This window comes from Anopheles darlingi, chromosome 2 (genome assembly GCF_943734745.1).
Source record: "Anopheles darlingi chromosome 2, idAnoDarlMG_H_01, whole genome shotgun sequence".
Taxonomy (NCBI): domain Eukaryota; kingdom Metazoa; phylum Arthropoda; class Insecta; order Diptera; family Culicidae; genus Anopheles; species Anopheles darlingi.
Genome location: NC_064874.1, coordinates 46,829,546 through 46,851,487, shown reverse-complemented (window position 1 = coordinate 46,851,487; position 21,942 = coordinate 46,829,546). Strand labels below are relative to the sequence as shown.

Sequence of the window (21,942 nt, the reverse complement as noted above, 5' to 3'; positions counted from 1 at the left end):
ACGGACCTCCTTTCCTATTTCTCCTACCTTCTTTCCTCTCTCTTCGTCCCGGGCAAGGACGGTCACGGCATTCCACGGTACACATTCCGTGGGGTACGATTGGTAGCAATTAAGCTGGGATTGGGACGCCTGGCTTCATGGCGCCTTTGATGACTGACTAGCAATTATAATCTCCATAATTGACGCTCGCTCGGGGAATGCGCGAAGTAAACCATCCGGCCGGTGACTGATCCCTCCCCCCCCCCCCTCCCTCGGGATCATCGTTCATTCAATTTATTGTGCGATGTACCGTTTGCTTTCTTCTTTTGCGAGAACCGAGCCCGCGGTGCGGCACTGAAATGCCATTCGCACTCACAAACCCCAAAGAGTGTCAAAGCGAATGGAAAATGCGCTCGAAAGCTGAAAAGGGCTCGATGGATGCGAATGAAAAATGCAGCAGATGAAAGGCAAAGTGGAGGAGGAGAAGGAGGAGGAGGAGGAGGAGGAGGAGGAGGAGGAGGAGGAGGAGGAGGAGGAGGAGGAGGAGGAGGAGGAGGAGGAGGAGGAGGAGGAGGATAAAAACGCAATAAACTCCCACCACACCCTCTTAAGCATTGATATGGTTGATGTTCTCTCTTTCTCTCTCTCTCTCTCTCTCTCTCTCTGTCCCAGCACTCGATGCGCCATCTTTTCTACAATAACGCTTTATCAATGGTTGCCGACGGATGAAAGCGCTTGAATGCTTCCAACGAGGAAAAGGGAAAGGGAAACGAGAGTGGCGGTGGGGGTTGGGGGATAGAAACTGCGTAAAAAGGATCTGCCCTCGGTTGCTTAGTTGGTTGGTTGGACGGTACCACCCGTTGCCATGCACACTGAATGCTATTTAGAGCAATTAGTAAAAGTCAACTGATCCTCGGCTCGGCATCACTCACGTCGCCTCACGTCGGGATAGTGCCCGGGACCGAGATTCCGAGAACTTCCGGCCACCTGGAGAACGGTTCTCCGATTGCTAGCATCCGGCATCGTGGCAGAAACCTCACCAGACCATCTCCTGTGGTGCAGCAGCAGCAGTGGGCGCTTGTGTACCATCGTTATCAACATTTTCCGTACAAATTATTCAGCACAAACACACACACGCGCGCACGCAGCCATGCACAGCTCCATGGAGTGTGTGTGTGTGTGTGTGTGATTTTCTGTTGTGCCGTGACACAGACACAGAGACACAGACAGTCAGTGCATCGAGGGCTGCGGTAACTGGCAGGACAGGCGCCGTGATGACATCGAGACTCCTTAACATGGTGCAAAGCGGGAGGCAGGACGAAGCCAGAACTTCATTGAAGTGTGAATGAAGAATTTTCACCATCCCGGGGATTTGTGGGTTTTCTTGCATTCTCCAGAGCTCCATGGAACGAAAAAAGGAACGTTCGTACTTTCGAGTCTCTCTCTCTCTCTCTCGTGGCTATGGACCGGTGGATCGGTGCTCGATCAGGATGAAAGCAAACCTTTCTGATCTGATAGGACGGGAGGACACACCGACCACACCCGGGAGGGGTTTGGTGGCCAGGCGGTTCGGGAAGGTTTCTTTTATGTCTCTGCCATCAGCCAACGTTCCGCTCGCTCGGATGAAAAGGAAATGGATGGGAAAATGCTTTTTAAATATGCACGACTAGGTGGTAGTGAGAGCTGGCAGCGGGGGTGCAGATAAGCAATCCCTCATCCAATCCCTCCCAGTCCTCCTACCACCGAGAAGTGGTATGTCTTAATTACTTTCATGGCTAAAATAGCATGACTTATGGGTTGGTTGCTGCTGCTACTGCTGCTGCTGCTGCAGCGAACAAGAAAGGATTCGATATAATGAATCCAGTTACAAATCTCGTTGAAGAAGGATGATGGGACCGGTTCAAATACCGGGTTTTTTTTTCCTTTCTCTCCTCTCTCGGTGCCGGCGTCTGTATACCTCGTGGTCGTGCATCGGATGAAAACGACGACGGATGAAAAGGACACCAGGCCAACTCCCGGGCACCTCCCGACTCGGTCGGTCGGTCGGTCGGTCGGTCGGTCGGCACAGATTGATTCAGCACGAGACCCCCGGATGAAAGCGGATGAAGAAGTGTTCGCTCGTCGTGAGTTGGCGTCCTACACTGGCCTGGCGGCCTGCCTGCCAACCGGATGTGGCAATTGAATGGTGGCCCGCTACGGAAGTGAAAAGTTTATATCATAATTGCTAATAATTGGAGTGTCAAGCAGAGTGATCTGACTTACTGCCTGCCAGGGAGAGAGAGAGAGAAAGAGAGAGAGAGAGAGAGAGAGAGAGAGAGAGAGAGAGAGCGAGAGTATTGCTACTCGTTTACTCGCTGGAACGCTAGAAGCAGCGCTTGGATCCAGAACGATGCAGCGTTGTGATGGATTTAAGCATTTAATTGGTAGCGTCTTTTGTGTTCCACACACTAGAACCGTACACGTTGCACAATCAACACAGATTGTCAACGGGAGATTTCCCGGTCCCGGACGCTGGAGACGGACTGTGTTGAACCGTTGACCGGATAATCGGGAAAACAGTGGTGGCATGTAACGGAAGTGCTCAACGAAATGATGAAACGACTTCGTTTACCGGAGAGTTTTTGGTTATTAAAAGTTCATAACAATGTTCATCTGCTTATACACATTTCAGCTATCGTTAATTCATATTTTGCATCGCAACGCACTTAGACTGGATGGAGGGAGTATTTTTTATCTGCTTGAAAAATCGCATAATACTACAATGTAACTGTTAGTTACTTGGATGTAAGCAGAGATTATTCTGTTAGGACTCGTTCTACGAATGTAGTGATATTTTCCAGGGATCAAGGCATTGAGATAGAGTTCCTCATTTTACTATTGGTGATGACTCACATTATCAAGTAGTCATAGGTCCTTCTGTCATGATTGCATCAAAGACAGCACATTGTGTTGGGAATGATGATACTTTGCTTTGCAGTGAATTATATGACACTTAAAAGTAAAATGCATCAGTTGAATTGATTGAACTTTTGTTTAAGAGGTAACGAATTGTTTTACTTTGTATAGCAACAGCTATAAAATGCAGAAAAACTTTGTTTCAATCCCCTTTTTGGACGAAGGACGGTTTTTAAGATGTTAAGCATTTACTTGCTGGTCAGCAATGAGTTGTGTCGTCATGTACTATACATCAGTATCGTATACTTTCTAAGCTCCATGTTATTATTGTTGTGATTTTGGATAAGTCTTTGAGCAATAAGATATGTAAATCTACTACTTCGAACGAGTATACTTGTATATCTAGTTGTGAAAGATGTATGTACATCTTCATCAAAGATGTATGTACATCTTTCACAACGAGATGACTGCTTTCAAACTACTCATATGGCCTTGTTGATGTTTTAAGAACGCTGAATCAAACTTGTCTGTTGGCTTGCTACAAAGAAAGCATAGTTCTTAATAAATATAGCCAAGCTGTGTTACGCGGATCACATCAAAAACCTTAAATGTTTGAATAAATTCAATCCCATACACAATAACGTTTATATAAATAGTCATGGTAACAAGCTTCAAGCGGCTTCCAAATAATCCTTCCTTAAACACCAAACACAGTGTGAACGATGTAGTTATTGCAGCTTTTTGGAACAAGTGAGCACTTAAAACTCAAAACTTCAGGAAAACATTCTACAATAATGCTTCATATTGTGACAGAAATGAGTAATATTTCAAAGAAATTAATTTAATCGTAGCAAACAAGTCCGTGGAAGTGCACAATGTATCCCATTTTGTGTCAAACAAAGCACGAAAACGATAGACGATTATGTCGTGGAACGCATACCCGCCTTGTAACCAGTGCCCGATACCTAAATTCAATCAATTGCTCCGTGTAAAAGAAGAAACCATCTCCTCTCCTTCTCTCTCTCCAACGCTATTTTTCCAAACGACATCCCCGGTACTGCCACAGGCGAATATCGTCGGTGACCAGCACCGCCATCCCGGGGGGCGGGGGGCGAAACACCCCCAGGAACATTAGAAAACTCAAACTGCACCACAAAATCGCCCACCGCCCCAGCATCGTTTTCCCGTGTTCTTCCCGTGATTTTCCGCTCTCCCCTTCCCGACGACGCCCCGTTTTCCGGCATTCCGGATTGGCCGTACGCCTCGTGGACAATCAACCGCTAGACACGTTCGACAGTTTTCGCCCCCGGAAGCTGAAGTGTTTCACTGCCGGGGTCCTGGGGTGAAAATAGAGAAAAAAATACAGGAATCGGGAAAAAGTGGAAGAAAACCAGAGCTGGAACTGCTGGCTGGCCGGATGGCGGGTGCTGTGTTCGCAGGTGACAGACGCTCAATTGCATGATCCTCGCCTCCCGTCTGCAGGGGGAGGGGTTGGTAGTTGGGGGCGTCTAATGGTTGAATGTTCAAAATGATGGCAATATCGTCGTTCGTTGCTCGACTGGACGGACGTTTGTTACCGTGTTCGTCGCCGCCGGATGACCACTCTCCTGGTGCGCCAAACGATGCCGGGCGATGTTACCGGGCGGACAATCTGATGGACGTATGACTACCGTGTCCTCCATGTGTGTGTGTGTGTATGTGTGTGTATTTATGTGTGTGTCGATACTGTTGTGTTGCTTGTTGTTCAACTCACAGACGACGAAAGAGTTGTCTCTGTTTAAGTTGATCGAACGAAGCAGCAGCAGCAGCCAGGAGAGGTGTATCCTTGGCAACACCGGTCACAGTAGCCACAGGACGAGATGAGTGATGGCGAGCGGATGGGTTGGTAGTCTAGCTGGCTGGCTGGCTGGCTGGCTGGCTTGCTTCGATGAAACGGTTGTTGGAAAACAGAAGTGAAAAGGTTTAGCTTTTTAAGGCCCCTAACCGTTGCAACCGTTGTTGTCAATTTGCTGTTTTCTTTCTACCTTTTTTCTTCGTCTTTTCTCGTTCGTTCTGGTCTCGTTGTTGTATCTCGTTGTCTCACCTCGGCATGACGAGGGTTCGTTTTCCGATTAATGCAAGTGTTTTGGGGTCACCAACACAACCAACACCACCATTCTGCTGCTGTCTCTGATGCCCGTTTTTCATTCTTTTCTGCTGCGCTTTGGTGGTGGTCGTTTTGAGACTGGCAGCTACTGGCACTATTGATAATAGCAATCTGGGGTTAAAACGAGACTCGCACTTTGCGCCAGGGAGGAGAGGAGAATGTTGATGCTCCCTGGCTCCTGTATAAGTCGTGGAGTGGTCACCAGGCCACGCTCCGTGGGTGTATCTCCGTGTTTGTAGCGAATTTGTTCAACCTCCTTCTGGCCCCCTTCTCCTTCTCACATCTCATAGATACGACGAAACATTCAAAGCATTGGCATCGACATCGGCCCCACCGCCGGTCGCATCCGGCATCGCAATGGGTTTTCAAACTTTGCTCGCTGGCTGGCTGGCTGGCTCGCTGGTTGGTTGCTTCCTTTCATTTCACGGATAAGCTTTTATGTGCCCCGGGATGTCCGTTTGCAGGACCCGAAAACCGTCTGTCTGGTGGTCCCCCGGCGTTCGTCCGTCAGGTCAGTCAGTGGCCGGTGGCGATGTAACGACACGAGCGATCGGACGAAGCGCCACCACAGCAAGCACTATGGTCGCGCAGATTGCTGATTTGTCCCCTGGTTGTGTCCCTCGTCGTCGTCGTCGTCGTCGAGTACTATCTTTTACCCTTGGTACTGTATTAAGATTGCAGCATAAAGATAAATTTTTATTGAAAACGTTGCTATAAAGAAATTATTTGATGATTTTAGATATTTTAGACCACCATGGTCCATAGCAGCGAGGAACGAACGACTCAACTCAGGCGACGATCCAATCTCGAGCGCGCTTCCCTCTTCTCTCTTGAGCTCCTCCAGCGAAATCCAGTGGCAGCATCGCTGTTCTGATGTTGTTGTTGTTGCTGATGATGTTGAGATGGTTGGTTGTCCGGCGTTTTTTTTTATCGTTCTCTGGCTATCCTCCCCGAACCCCGTTTGGTAATGACGTTTGGCGACGTAACGGGTAGCACTATCCGTACCCGGAGGGCCCTTGTCAGCGATTTGTTTTCTTGAGTTCAACCCGTTTCCACGACCCCCATGGGGTAGTGTTGAGGGTGGTGAGTGTGCATGGAAGAGAGAGAGAGAGAGAGGAACACACTGTGGGTGTGCAAAGCGGATCGCTCTATCCGGGGCATGGACGATTGACCCTAAAACTTGCTCACGTGTAGCATATAGACCCAACGCGCGCGCACACACACACACACACACGCACAGTGTGCTAAGGAAAGGATAAAGTTTCCCTTTTCATGCTTCTCACCCCCCCCCCCCCTCCTCCTAGACACTCGTGTTCAATTGGATCCTACCACCGTGAATCTTCCGGGGTCGGTGGTGGTTGGTCGGATTAAACGATGAGCAAGTTTGGCGCAAAAACCCCTTTTTAGCTTCCTCGAAGACGTAGCGTATGCTTCGTGTGATGGTGGTGGTGTAAGGGTAGGGGGGTGCGAGCTGAAGAAGGACGTTCAATTTTCGTGCCCAAAAGTCGATCCGATAGATTAGTTTCGAAGCGAACGAGTGAAAGCAAGCAACGGAAGAATAGAAGGAGAAGAAGGAAATGTCTCGGCGATAAGACGACGAATACCGATCGTGGCCATGGTCGTCAACGTCAACTGGGGTTCGTCGTCGTCGTCCTAGTAGCGCTTAGTTAGCACAATTTCCGGTGAAACCGCGAGGCCGGTTTCAATCCGCACGGAGAGCGGCGGTCGCTCTTCGTCTAATGCAGACGTTGACGGATACGAATCACGAAGTAGAAGGTTCCCTGTCTCTCGTGTGATCCTTTCACCCCCTGTTGTCGGTCACAGTAGCCATCGTCTCGTGCCGCGCCCAATCCGGCACGATGCGTGAAAGATAAATAGAGAGGACATTAATTGGTATTATGAGATTACATCGCCCCCCTTTGTTTATGGTGAACTTATTTGGCGAAAATGAGCGAGGTATTAGTTTCGGTTGCGCAAAATAATGACCGCCGATGGCTATCGGGGAGGGGTTTTGGAAATTGCTCCGCACAAATCTTCCCACCCCCCTCCCGGGGGCGATCCCTTGCTTGTTCTTCTTCATCTACTTCTTCTACTTCGTTCTGTCCTCTGAGGGATCGAACCCTTACAAAGGGATTAGAAGCAGAACCGGCGGCGTGGCGCTCGGAGTCGGTTTCGGAGTACAGAGTCGTTAATTGTTGAGGCGAAAGACGTGACGACAGCACACCGAGGATGACGACGATGTGTGCTTTCGCCGTCACCGTTCGCCGTTCGCCGTTCGCCTTCATGAACGATTAGGTTTTAGTGAAGTGTCTGCGAGCCGGTACCGGCGGGATCCGGGTGACCAGCTCCGTTCCAAACGAGTGAATGTGTTTGTTTGGTGCCGAACGAGCCGTTAGCCCAAACGTTGGCCGGCTACGCAAAAGTTTTCCCATGACCGGTTGGATCAATTACGATTGCTTATGGCGATGCTTTTACGCGAATGAAAGCCCGAATTGGACGTGGATTAGGGAGACGTAAGGTTGGAAGGGTACAGGAGGGTTGGAACGATTTAGTTTCTTTTTCGAAGTTTGGTGCTCGATCGTTGGGACCTCTTGGTCTTGCGAAGTTGCGTGCATGACATCTGCATAAATATCAATATGGTGGCTGCTGGATCGGGCAGGAGTTTCTGATCCACTTTTTATCTGATCGCACTAGACAGTTTTGTTGATGTACGTCCTAATCAGTTGTCTGCTACTGGATGAGTTTTTACAGTAAGGCCATTGGACGAATGGTTTACGTTTCTTGCTCCGCTTGTAGTATTGAAGATAAAGCACTTCCTCCCATTTGGTTGTTGTTTAGTTATTTGGGTGATTATTTTTTGCCTGGAAGTGAAACATGAGAAAATTAGGAACCATAAAACAAATTACGTTATATTATGAGATTTGTTTAACTTTACTTTATATTTACAGGTCAGTTTATAATCATAACTTTATCTTTTTAACTATAAAAGCTAAGATAAGATCCATTAAAACCAAGATCTAGCCTCATCGAGAAAAAAGTTTTGAGATCTCTCGTGATCATGAGAGTTTAACCTATTAATGATAAATTCCAAACTGTATTGCAGCCGAATGCAAAAGAGCATTGACAGTTTGCCTGTTTTAAAAATGAAATGCAGCTGCTCTATTGATTTTATCATCTAAAGTATTGGTGGACATAGCATATTTTCTGAGATTTTTTTCCCTTTTTCTGCCGTTTTATTATCATATGTAGCTAAGGTAACGGGATAGACAACCCAAAAACTGTAAGAAAAAGTGTCAACTTTAAACTAAGCTAACTAACTAAAATTTGTCTAGCAGTACAATACATTTTTCATCAATATATGATAGTCTGAGCAAGGGACAACCGGCAAGAATAAGAATCGGCTCGATCTTACTAATAATAATAATCTTATTAACCATAACTCATACTTCTCATAAAGGCGTTTTGTAGATGCGCTAAGACTTTGGTGTCTGGATGGGTTTTTAAGCATTTTGCTTCTACAATCATTGCATTTTGCGCTGTGCTGTATTTTGAATTTAGTTAAGAATCTGATAAAGCGGTGCACCCCGTCCGATAAGCTTATCGCTTATAGGATTTTATCAGTGCCGTCCATTGTGGTGCTGTCGCTGTTTAATCCTCCCGATAGACCGGCGCACCTCGTGAACCCATACACCGACAGGAATTTGTCGCCCTACCTGAGATCGTACCCGGACGGAGCCCGGAAGAACCGTATCGAAGCGTTGCTGCTTCCGCCGCAAACAATGCACCTCACTCGCGAACCGGATCCGGTTCGAAATATCAAACATCTTGCGCCCGTCCGGGCTCCCCCGCCCAGGTCCGGATTCCACCTCCGCGTCCACGGGACTTGATAACTACACATCAAACACACAAACCGGAGCCAATGGGCGAGCGGCACAGACTCTCTGGCCGGACCGGTTAGCGAATATTTGATCTTATACCCCTCGCCCACGGACCGTCAGACCAGCTGCCAGCTTACGTCAACATAATCTGGCTAATATTATCATCGGTCCAACAACGGATGCAGCCCCCAAGAACCGCGGAGAACCGAGGCTGAGGCTGCAAATCGTTAAAGACCCCGTGTAGCGATGTGCCGCGTGCAGCGTTTTTGCAGCGAAAGCGAAGAGAGTGGCTGGCTTTTGGAGCGGTTGTGTCGCTTCCTCCAACCACCACCACCACCACCACCACGGAAGGAATATTAAATGTCGCTCGCGCAACGGGCTGTGATTCAACAAGGGTTCAAGGTTCAACAAGCAGTAGCACCGTGCGAAAGATGGCGGCAGATCAGGGTTCCTGAGCGAAAGATCAACTTCTTCCGATACCGCTAGCAGCTTGGTTCCTGGTTCCAGGTCCAGGGGTTTCAGGTGAAAGAGCTTTCTACGGAGGGAAAGATCAAGGCGAGGATAAACTTTTCCCCGAGAATGCAATGCCCCAGGAAAACTACAACGGGACGAGGCAAAGGATAATGGTACCAGTCTCGAAGGAACGTTAACACTACTTCCCGGGAAACATTACCGGCACTGGAGAGCGTTGCAGGAGAAAGTGCATACTTTCCACCGGTTGGAAAGCGTCTTAAGCGCCACTGCAACAACCGTGCGCTAGTTAGTTCTTTTGCGGGCGAACTGACGAGAGGAACGGAAACGCTGCACACTAGACACTGAGGGAGGGGGGCACACGTTCATTAAAAGGTGCTATGTTGCATTTTTAGAACTTTCTGCTTCTGCTCTCTGGATTTCCGGAGAACGATTTCTCGCTCGCAGTTGAAAGTCAGCAGCCGACCCCGGGAACTCCAAGAAAATCAGAAGACCAGAAAACCGGTACCATGGTCTAATCTAATCCTCCCCTGCCCGGAGGTTGTCAACATTTCCTTCGGCGTTTTAAAGCGAACCATTAGCGGGTGTTTACCGTTAGAGCTGTTTGGAGCAACACACAGAAAGCAGGAGGAGTGATTAGATCTTCCACCCTGGATTCCAGTCGAAGCAGAAAAAGCAGCACCAGCAGCAGCAGCAGCATCAGCAGTTCGCGGAAAACACCTGCGTCAATCGAGCGCACTGGGAAGGAGCAGGATCAGAACGCAGAACGCAACGCTTCTTTCATTTACATTTAGCCAAAATTGAAGAAAATGTCTTAGAAGTAAGACTCCCCCGGGTAGCAGCAACAGCAGCAGCAGTAGCTACAAACCAAGTCAAGCATCTGAAGCATTCGAGGCACGCGCGATTCTGGAAAACAAGAATTATCCAACGCCAAGGCAGCAGCAGTAGCTCCAGCAGCAGCACCGGCAGCAGCTGGATAATTCCTTCTAAGGCCCGGAAATTGGCTTCGCGATGCCCCCCCTCCGTCTTCTTGGCAGTGCCTTGCCAAGGAGGTCCGTCTTTTCCGGGAGTAAGTAACGGAAGATGTCAATCATTACCGGTATACCAGTGGAACAGACGAAACGACGGCCACGACTAAGCCCTCGCGAAGATGGCGAAACCGAAGCGAAGCGAAGAAGTGTTTCGCTTTCGAGAAGCTTTAATCACATTACACCTTCATCCGGAAGATTCGAAAATGCCCTCGTCACCTTAAATACCAGTCCTTTGGTAGGGGCACTGCTGCTGCTGCTGCTGCTGCTGTCGAAATGCGAAGGTTGCTACTGCTGCTGTCACCTTAGCAACGGGATATATCAACCGGGGATCGTTGGTGAGCTTTTACCGGGGGAGCGCGTTTTCACACAACAGCACAACCCCTCTGTATGTGTCCTCTGTGAGTGTCTTTGGTCTTAGTCGTGGCCCTATCTTTAGCTAATGGTTTCGATGCTCCGAAGCTCGCTTCGGTAGCGAGCAAAAGAGGGCATCTCATAAGGCATCATGTTATTAGCGTCGTAAAGTTGCGCAGCTGCTCGCTGCTCGTTGCCTCCCGGTACACTAGCCGCCTCCGGCAGCCACCGGTCGGTCTGTCAGATTTAATTCCAGAAAACCCGTACAACTCCGGCACCGAACCGACGGGCAAGGGTTTTTGGTCGTTTGGTCCGACCCCGAACGAAAACCTAAAAACCGACCTTCTCCCGACCAACGAAGGAGCTTACTCGATGGCGCAGGCCAAGCAAAAGGCCAGGGCCAAGGAGCATGTCCCCTCTCGTCCGCTCTACTTGATGAAGTCGACGTCGATGGCGGCGAGATCTCGTAAAGACAAATCCCTTAAAAGCCTCTCATACATATGTTTTACGAGGTTCACACGAAGGATCCGGGAAAGGGGACCGGACCGACCGGGATTGCCGAGAAATCTAACGACGGGTGGCAGCAAGAGACCTTCCCGCTTTTCTATCTGACCTTCCTCTGGCTTCTCTTTCACGCCCGCTTTCCTCACCGACCCCCTTGTCGCCATCGAGCTGATCTAAGACGGTGTCAGATGGTTTTCTCGTTCCATCGACATAACCGTGGATCTCGGTGTTCTCGAGGAGGAGAGAGTGGCGTTGCGGCGTTTGCGGTACTAACACCCACTCCTCACTCACCCGCCACGAGGATGGAAGGGTTGAAATGTGGCACACCGGAAGGTGGTGCCAGGTTGATGAAAGGATTTTGGATTTTAGCAAAATTTATTAAAAACAAAGGACAGCGAGCGTGCGCGCGCGCGTGCAGAAAGTTCAAAGTGCTCAAAAGCCGTCTGTCCTTGTGTCCTTGTGTCCTCTGTTCTTGTGTTGTTGTGGGCGAAAGCGAAAATTTGATACATTTTGATTGAGAGCCGGAGAACCGGAGCGCCGCTGGCAAGTCAGATCAATTTGTGACGATAATTATGATGGGAAGTTGGGGGTCAAACAAACTCCGCACCGGACAACAAGGGACGAGCGACGACAAGCGACGAGCAACGGACATCTTTGAACTTGGTGGTGGCCCTCTAGCGCCACGGTGTTCCGTTCGGGTGCAATCTACCGGAAGACGTCTTGCTCCCTTGCCGTCGGTGGTGCTGCTGGTGGTTTGGAAGGAAGGTTTTGCGCTTGATTACTCGATCACGACGTAGCACAGTTTGGTTGATGCTGTCCATTGTTACGGGGTTGTTGTCATTGTCAGGAGAAGGAGGATGGTCGTGGAGTCGGAGTTCCGGCTATGCAGATTAAGCGCCAAGCTGCAGCGGAAAGCAGCTCGCCGATCGTTAGCTTATGGTGTGGCTTTTGGCCTTTGATGCTCTGGAGAAGAAGGAGGAAGAAGATGGAGCAAGAAGATCCTGGCAGTGGTGCGGTGTGAAACGAGGTTGACAGCCGACGGTTGGCGATGAATCGCTTTTTAACATAATTGAAAACATTTCCTTTCCTTTCCCCACTCGCCACGGTGCCTCGGTGGTTGAAAGAAACCCCCGCCAGAGAGCCGTAGTGCCTTTGTTTATGTGTGTGTGTGGTTAGTGCTACGAAACCTCCGTGCGCCACACGCGGTTTTTGGCTCGATATCGTTTTAACGGCGAGCGCTTTATGAGCGAAACTTAATAGAATATGTTTTACGGTTCTCTCTCTCTCACTCGCGGCCATAAAGAAATAAAAGGGCATAATTTACTTGCAATAAAGCTGCGTTTTTCGGGGCCCTCGCTTCAGGGCCAGACATGCTGTCGCCATGAGCGCGCGACGCGTTGATTGACATGTTGGATCACTTTTTGTGTCCGTTGACCGTTGGGGTGATCAGATGTGGTGCGATAAACGGGAGAGGAAGCGACAGAGAGAGACAGAAAAATGCAAACAGGGAAACTTATCCAATGTTCATCTCCATTTTCACTTCCAGCATCCAACCACCAGCAATACCAGCAACACCACCAGCAGACTGGCCCCGGGAGTCCGTGGTAAGTGGAAAGTGATCCACTCGATCCGATTCCAAGCACCATTTTTGCATATTTCGAAGACAGCGAAGCGAGGGGACAACAGGCTTTCGGACAGGCGTAGATTGCCAGGATTTTCCGCGGTATAACCGGGTGAATACCATATTTTCGTCCGGACATTATGTGTGTGTGTCCGGACACACCAACCGGGACGATGAAAGCCGGACAAAACGAGGGGCCAACCACTGCCCAGCCCTCGGTGTCCGTGGAAGTCATTTATTCAAATTAAATTTCACGTCCACCCAGGTTGAGCATAATTCATATTTATTGTTCAACTTTATGCCCCTCACTGTAAGCCATAAACCGGCCGCTGGTCTGGCGTTGGCGCCGGGCACTGGCCTGCTGCGACTGCGACGGGCTTTTACCAGCGTAAATCGAGCTCCGGACCGGCTTACGGTTTTTCGGGCTTCTGGAACCACTTTACCGCCACTCGCCAGTGTGTTTGTGTGTGTGTGAGCAGTGGGTCTACTTTACGTCGGTAAACCCACCGAAAAACCACCGTTGGCCATTCCGTTGGTGTGTGTATATGTGTGAGAGAAAGCGAGTATGGTGGGTTTGTAAATTTCTCCATAAATTATTGTAATTTTTATTCGTCCACTGGACACAAACGCTCACCAAGGTAAGGGGGTGCAAAATAAAGGGAATGGGAGAGGAGAGTGTTTCATCTCCTTTTCCTTTGTTTTCGTCTTGACGTGGGGACAACCTCCCTCCTCCCCCTTCGCCTCGGTGGATAACTTTATCGGGTGCATAATTTTTATTTTCATCCAAAAAACCTGCGAAACACCCACACGGCGATGGCGACAACGACGACGATGACGACGGAAACGCGCCATTTTAAGGTCCAACCAATACGTTGGAAAGGACCCCCCCCCCCCCCCCCAAAAGAACCGTTTGGCCAACTGTTGCATGGATCGTTGGTGCGCCATTTTTCTGTTCGGTGTCGACTGCAATAATCGCAGCAATCTACGATGCAGCTACGATCGAATTCTCGTTTATACTAACGGTTCGATGGATTCGCGTCGCTTTGGTCTCGATAATTGACGCGGGGGTTTCGTGGCATAACAATCCTGCGACACGTTTGGTGTTCGTAATTGTGTAATGATGGTGGCTGATTATCGGGGTTGGTTTCCCGCCACTACCTCCCCAGCATCACCACACAGCATAACGCGACGTTACATAAGCCATTCTCGATTGGTTACATAAGGCCGCAACGTGCGCTGCCTCCAGCATAAGGGAAAGCATATTATGAAATGGGGGGAGGGGGAATACATTTTTCAATTGGCCACAGGCAAAGGATACTGGGGCTCGCCGGTACAATCCAGGCGTTGGAGTTCCCAGCGAGTATCGAGTTACCTTTCCTTCCGCAACACCTTCCACATTTCGATGAAGTCCAACACCACCTCCGGGTGGGGGCTTTCTTTTATTAGTTCCCATACTCTACTCTACACCACTTCACTTCACTGTCCCCCTCCTCCTCTGTTTTTGCTCTCCCTCTCCTTTTCGGTATCGATTGCGAATCATTTGCCGGGAGATGCCGGGTTCATTGTTTGGCTAAGCAGTGGTTAGAGGCTGTGGCAGTGTTGTAGGATGGTGACTGAGCGAAAACCCTTTTTTCTGCCGCCCTCCAAACGCCGTTCTAGGATTACAATCAAGAACTGTCCACCGTATGAAATGAGAAGCAACTTCTCCTCCGCCTTCTCCATCATCTCTTCCTCTGATTCTGTGGCCAACCCTCGCTCCCGGGCCAGGCGCATTTAAATAAATAATGAAAAAGGATCAAGAAGGCAATCTAAACAAAGGAATTGTACCCTTTTTTTTAATATTCCACCTTCCACCAACACTTCTCTCCCTTGTTATCTCCCTCCAACGGTCGCGTCCTGGTCCAGAAGGTTCCCCAGGCCAGGCCGGTTCTGAAGCGCACCGAGAAAGGAAAACAAGAAGAATCTGGGAAAATCACTCCAACCCTGAGGGTTTCCCGGATCCACCCGCGTTCTCATGGGTGTTGGCCATGACGGTGGAGGTGGTGGTGTGGCTAAGAGTTACCAATCTGGGTTTTTGTTTATACGAGACCCGGATTTTTGTTGGTTCGTTTTTTTTCTCCACTTCACCATCCCATCCATCGGTCACCCTCGATTTTCCATAAACGGAAGCCGGCTTCTAGCAAACCGGGACTCTAGCCTGCTAGCTAGCGGCCAAAAACCGTGCGACCGGGTTGGGTAATGGTTTCGTAATGGTAGATCAACGCCTGAAGAAAGGACCGGTGCTCATTATGTTTTGCGTTTGTGTGCAACGGATACACGGTCACGGGGTTTTTGGGGCTTCCCGGGGACCCATTCCCTCCCTCTTTCCTCTGTCACGTCGTCACGATTGTCATTCGTCAGCTCGGCGTTTCCGTTACCTTCCGTTCCCTTCTGGCAGTAACGGTGAAAAATCGTTCCTCACTCCGCATACCGCATGGCACTCGAGTGCCACTCAGCGGCTGCTTCTGCTGCTGCTGCTGGTCGTTGGAAATCAGTAGGTAATCAACTGGGAGAGAATGATAAAATGCGGGTTGGAAAGCGGTTCCATGGTTCCAAGATTCAAAGATCAACTTTCGTTTCCTTCTTCGGTTGTTTTTTTTTCGCGCTGTTGTTCTGTTGCTTCCTTTCCTTCGTTTCCTTTCGCTTGTCGTGTCCGGGCCACTCCGGTGGCATTTAAATTAACCTATTTGCCAGCATTGGCCTCCCGGGACCGGCTGGTGTGCGTGTGGTGGTCGTAAAGGGACAGCAGCGCCGGTTGTGATGGTTGATGATGGTTTGATTGTTAGATGAGACGAGCGATGAGCCGCTCTTATTTATGCTCCGTGCACACGGTTGACTGACCGGTTGACAGTTACCGGCCACACCGTGATGGCCAGCCAGCCAACCAGCCAGCCAGCCAGCCGCTTATCTTTCCGTCTCAACAAGTACTTCTCGGTGGTCTCGGTATCGCGATGGTTGACTGGCTGGCTGGTTGTGAGGCTTCATATTCTTACGGTGGCGCACGTTCGCGCAAAGGGAAAACGGGGCGCTCCGTTTGAATAATGACATCAAACGAAACGGAACCAATGCACACCGCACCGAGGACATCTGCTACGGGCACGTCTTTTGGGGGGCGAACAAAAGCGATCTCCAAGAAACTGGACCAAAGGACCAAAGGACCGAATGTTAAGGAAATTGGGTTTTATAGGTCCGGGAATCCCTTAGTCCCTTTTTTTTGTTTGGTGGGCCCGTGGTACGCTACTATCAAAGGGAAACAAATCAAGGTTCCTCTTCTCGGAGTCATAAACAGTGGGAAAAAGTGCGTAGAAATGGTGTGCCCCCTTTTACCGGTGCCTTGGAAGATTAACTCTGCGGATGCTGCTGTTGGGTGATAAAGACGTACGTGCGTCTTAGCGTGATTCAATGATGAAGGGAGCAATAATGGATTCTTTGTGAATTGGCTGTTAATCCGATGAATATGTAATGGTGCCGATACACGAATACAACTGATGTTGCTGCCTAAGAACTGTCAACATGAGATTTAATTGTAAAAGCTCATTTTTGAGGAAATTTTGTGAAGAAAACCTACAATCTTTTTTCTATACCTTAACTTTATATTAAACTAAAGTTTTTCAATAATGTTTTGTTGAATTTTATGGAAGATTTGATATAAACTATGCTCGTGGCGTCCAATATCGAAAGGCGACCTTGCAAATCTGTACTTTTTTCAGTTTTCTTCGGATCGGAAATGCGCAATTAAAAATGGTTTTTTTTAGCTTATATAAGTTTATCTTACGAGTTTTTGAGTGAATATCAATTTTTCAATTTATGGTAGCATTCCGAATTTGAAAATGTGATGCATTTACGATTTTCCTCAAAATTTTAAATTTGCTTTTTTTCAAGTATCTAAAAACAGTATTTTTTATGTCGATTTATTTGGTTCGATTATGTCGAGATGGACACTTTGAAAAAGTACATTTTAGGAAAAATGTTTTAAACCAGCGAGATGCATTGAGTTCTGTATGAAAGGCTGTTGTACACAAAACAAAATCTTCGTCTACTTCGATTGATCCAATTCGATTTAACCAAAAATTTCACAAAATACTCTTGAAAGGATAAGCATTCATGAAAAGATGTTGTTAAGAAAGTATTGGTACATTCACTACCGACGACCCACAACAGATCGGCGAGTTACCTAAGATAACGATCGGGCACGAACGTAGGTAACCCGCCGATCTGTTGACTAATCCAAGCCACAGCGGCGAGAGTAGGAGCCAGTACGCGACTAGCGTTTAAGCTCGTCAGAAATAAACCAGAGAACTCAAACAAGATGCGACTACTCCGTTCCGGCGCCCGCGAAAGGATGCGCCACCACCAACACTTAACAGATGTAAAATTTAAGTGTAGAGAAACAAGATTAAAAACCTTATCCCTCTTAATAAGTCCATGTACAGTTGTTACGAACGCGTAACACAAAACCAGCTTAGGAACAAAATGAATAAAATGTAGGAATTCTAATAGTGACCAGAAAGTGTCGTGCACATGCAGCGCGACTATAGGGCAGCATAAGGTAAACGTTCCAGCATAGGATAAACAAACGTTCGCGAGCGAGTTCCAGCATAAACAACGTTCGCGATCGAGTTCATATTTCGTTCAAGAATAGCACTAAGTGACGAATTGCAACTTTGAAGAATTGTTCAAGACATTCTGTCTCGCTCTTACCAATTCGGTAAAGGGTACCAAATCTGTATAAAAGCGACGAAAATTCTGAATAAAATTATCACTTTCACTTGAGATCACTTCGAGAGTAGTTCTTCTGTAGCTGATCAAAAGGAAGGATCCCGTGGAGACCAGCAAGCACTGGACGGTGTGACCTGCTCCGCCTGGATTCAAAGGTTCCGTGGAGACCGGCAAGCACTGGATGGTGTGACCCGCTCCGCCGAACTGATTCTGCTGATCAAGAGGAAGGATCCCGTGGAGACCGGCAAGCACTGGATGGTGTGACCCGCTCCGCCTGGATCCAAAGATTCCGCAGAGGCCGGCAAGTACTGGATGGTACGACCCGCTCCGCCGAATCTTATTCTCGAAAGAAAAATTGCTCCGCTCGGTGGTGATCGTAGGTAAGGTGATCGCGTTGGCACGCAAACGCCACTGCGACCGTCGCTCCTTCGCGCGATAGAACGGTCGCTCCGAAAGACAACAACAGTAATCGTTAGCTATAAAAGTATAGACAAAACCGCCAAATGACAGTTAACACTAAGCGCATTAAAAGACCTGAAAGGAGTTGCCTTAAATCCTGCCGTCCACGACGAGGAAATGCACGAAAGACGCCGCCAGGGTTTGGCGATTGGCCACAGAGATTGGCAAGCGAAACATGATTTGTCCAACCAAAACAAAAACCAAACAAGAGTCAACCCCTCGCTTTACAAACCCAAATCAAACACCAGCCGGAAAGGGGCGCGAACCGTTGGCAGAACATTCCGAATGGTACCAAAAGATCGACAAAAGCATCTCGTTCGTTTGCTGCTCGTTTCATGTTCCCGCCGGCAACTGCTGCTGCGCGTACACAAACAACAAGCCCGATTCGTGGCTCTCTGCTGCCCTGTGCTACCAGTAGTGTCATAGTGACGTGGCCATATCCCAGCCCATTATGATGCCACCCGAATGGGGGGGACGGGGGGACGGTTCCATTGTAAGAAGGAGGAAGCTTTGTCGAGGGTCGAAAGACGCGCGGCGTTACTAGTGCCCCAACGCGTACTCCACGTACTATCCGGTCCTGGAAAACTGTTTCCCACGGGCTGGGAAAGGACTCGCCGTAGTCCTGACGAAGGCAAAACAAACCCAACCGAGTACCGAGAAGGGTATGACAGAAGGGTGGACATCCCCCCTCCACCCCATGTCCTTTGAGCACATTTGGTGACGATTCGTTTCGACACCGGGAGTCCATTCTTTCGCCATCGGTCCTGCGACGCCGAAGGACGTGTATAGTTGTCCTTTCTACTTCGTTCTACGAAGATGTTGTGTACCGTGTTTTGGTCGGGGTTCGTGCGAGCAGCATTCCACGTAAGTGGATCATCATACCTTCCCCGGGCACAACACTACAAGGAAGGGCCCTTCTCTCTCTTTCTATCGCGCGCGCGCTCTCTCTCTCTCTCTCTGTCGAGACACAAAGACAAAGTGCAGACAGCAAAGAGGAGCAAAGGAGGCGACGACAACGACAACGAGGATTCCTCGTCGAACGAAATGAAGAGAAAAAAAACGCGAAAGAAATGTGGAGAACGAACGAACGTCCCTTCATGTTGGACGTGATCCTATCCATCGTCTAGTGCGAGTGAGTGTGACCGGGTGTACCCGGTCCCTCCTCTACTACTACTACTACTACTACTACTACTGTTCGTGGGATTGTAGTTTCCGAGACGGCGAAGGAGCGGAGAGTCAATGTAAGACACATTTGGCTCGAAGCTAAAGATGAGAGCAAACGAGCCAAAGGTGTGCACTTCGGGACACACGGAGGAAAATCAACAATCCTCGTGTGCCTTTGTGTGTGTGATGCGATCGTCCTTTGTTGATGCTCTATTTGAACACCTTGCACACTGCCGTTCTGGGGCCAGACAGGCCACCTCAATATGAAGAGTATTGGGAAGACTTATCTCAAGTTGTTCACTGGAGGCACTGCCGTACCCAGTATTGACAGCAGCACAGACAGCTGGCCACACTTGCATTGGATATTGTTTTTAATTTTCGATCCCTCGCTCCCGGGGAGAGGGTTAGCCCGGGTAACAACATTTGGTAGCACTTTTCGTAACGCACTTTCTTCTCTGGAGAGCGCATTACGGAAAAGCAGCAGCTTTTGGCAGCGAAAAGATTTGTGTTTTTGCGTCAGGAAAAAAAAAACTATCCTGTATAGATAACGGTCCACATACGGTAGAATGCAACGATAACGATATCCGATCCGGTTCGGAGCGTTCTTCGCGTTCGAAATGCATAACGCAAGAAGTGGATATCATTATGATTGATTATACTCCTCTTCAGTGAGTTGGTCAACGGAAGAACGACGCTTAAACGCGCGTTCATGTAATGAAACAATTTGGCGCAAAGTGCAGCAACCGGAACCATAAGGCGACGAGGTTAAACGATCGTTTTTCATATTACAGTTAAGAAAAACCAGACAGACAATGCTGTTCCTGCTGTTTAGTGGTTTGTATTGTTTGGTTCATTTGGAGCAATTAGACCTTGTGCTGGAAGGTCTGTAATTAGCACTAGCTTGAGATGTTGGTATCATTGTAAATCATTTTGCGTCGTCTCCTTTCGGAGCTTTCGGAGGGTCGAGAAAAAAAGACAGTTTCTCAAAAATCGCGGCCGTTGCAGCATTTAGCTGCAAAGTGCTTTAAGTTGTGTGATTAATTATCTCATTTTCGCCTTCGAAGTATTGAATTATTCAAGCAAGGATCAGCAGCAGTCACCACGCTGTGATCGTCAGGAGGCAGAAATGCAGAACCCCCTCCCCTTCCTTATCGGTGTGCGAAGGGGTGGAAGTTCAAGAACGAAGAAAAAAGTGGAGAGAGGAATTAAGGCTGTCTGCTCCCATTACACACTCCATGGGAGGTCTGTCTGAACGATGACCTCGCTACGAGTGAGAGAGGGAGAGAGAGTGAGAGACAGAGAAAGACAATCATTATTCCGAGTGTCCGAGTAAACTGTGGCATTTCATTGTAGTGATCTGAACTGACCAACCAGTCCGGTCGTGAGCAGCGTACACAAGCAGCGAGGAAATGAGTCGCTACTTTGGACAGGAAAAGACCCCCACACACACACACACATACAGAAACGCAATGCCACCGGTGGTGTGTGAGTGGAGGGAGAAGGTGCTTTTGCGGTTGTCTTTTTTAATTAAATTAAGGGAAATGACCGACCAATTTGGTTGGCCAGTGCGCCCGTACCGCAAAACCGCGGTGGCAGCTTTACGCCGAAAAATGGGCAAACGAACGGTACACTAACGGGATCAGCACTTTCCGCGTGGTAGCCAGTAGCTGACCATTGGAGCCGGTTAATGCTGTCGGTTTATATCGATAAGGGTACGCGACCTGTGCCCGTGGAAAGTCCTCTCTCTCTGCCTTCAACGTGAGGGTGAAACGGTAAGAAGCTTAATTTTCCGCGTCGGATTCCCGGTAAAAACGGCCAATCCGAGTGGCATGTCGTACGTCGGGGTCGGGGCTGGATTTTCTGGATGTTTTCCAGGAAGCGCTTGCCCCGAAATGGGAAATGCAAAATGGTTATTGTGTTTTCTTTTTTCGGATAAAGAAAAGTCGAATTTCGATTCACCTGTTCCCTGATAACGGTTATTGGTTAGCCAAGCGTGTACGTGTTCATGTGTGTTTGTGTGTGTGTGTGTGGTATTTCTTACAAGGAAACAAAACCCATCACACATTAATTGCTTTGCCAGGCGATGGCTGCTGGCATCGTAATTAGAATTGCTGATCTCGGTTTTACATTAAACCATTTCCCTAATTCATGCTATCCAACAACGCACAACGACGACGACGACAGCGACAACGACGATGGCACCGTCTGTGGTGGTGTTGTGCTGTTCTTAAAGTAATATTGCTTCCCGGAACACACTACACATCGAAGGGTGTTGAGTGCACGACAGGTAAGGAAGCGGAAGGGCCTCCAATATCTTCGCACATGTCCTTAGATCCGCTCACCTTCAACAGCAAGCAATAGGCGAACCAGTCTCAAGGGATTACTGACCAACATGTGCAGCGCGCGTGTGTGTGTGTGTGGCGAAGGCGTTTCGGGTGGAAATAATTAATAAGATTATAGACCAGAGCCTAGACGTGGTCCTAGGTTAGGGTTTTCGCCCAGGCGGATACCGATGGACACCTAAGGGCATCACTATGTTACCGCGCGTGATAAGCGGTGGCGTCGTGATGCGATTGTTATCTACCATAGCATACCATAGTGCATATGTGTGTGTGCATGTGGTGACCGCTTGGTCAGCCCCTTGTCGTCGTCCTCGTCTTGGGTGTTCTGTGCTTAGGTTCTGTT

General features: G+C 48.7%; 1 protein-coding gene across 1 annotated transcript in view; it reads left to right on the top strand.

The window, feature by feature from the left end:
• LOC125959265 (uncharacterized) overlaps positions 1 to 21,942 on the top strand; it is a 238,194-nt gene that overhangs the window by 109,217 nt on the left and 107,035 nt on the right. Inside the window, exon 2 of the mRNA XM_049692079.1 lies at positions 12,802 to 12,859. The gene's annotated coding sequence lies outside the window, so the exon portion shown is untranslated. The remainder of the gene's footprint in view (positions 1 to 12,801; positions 12,860 to 21,942) is intronic.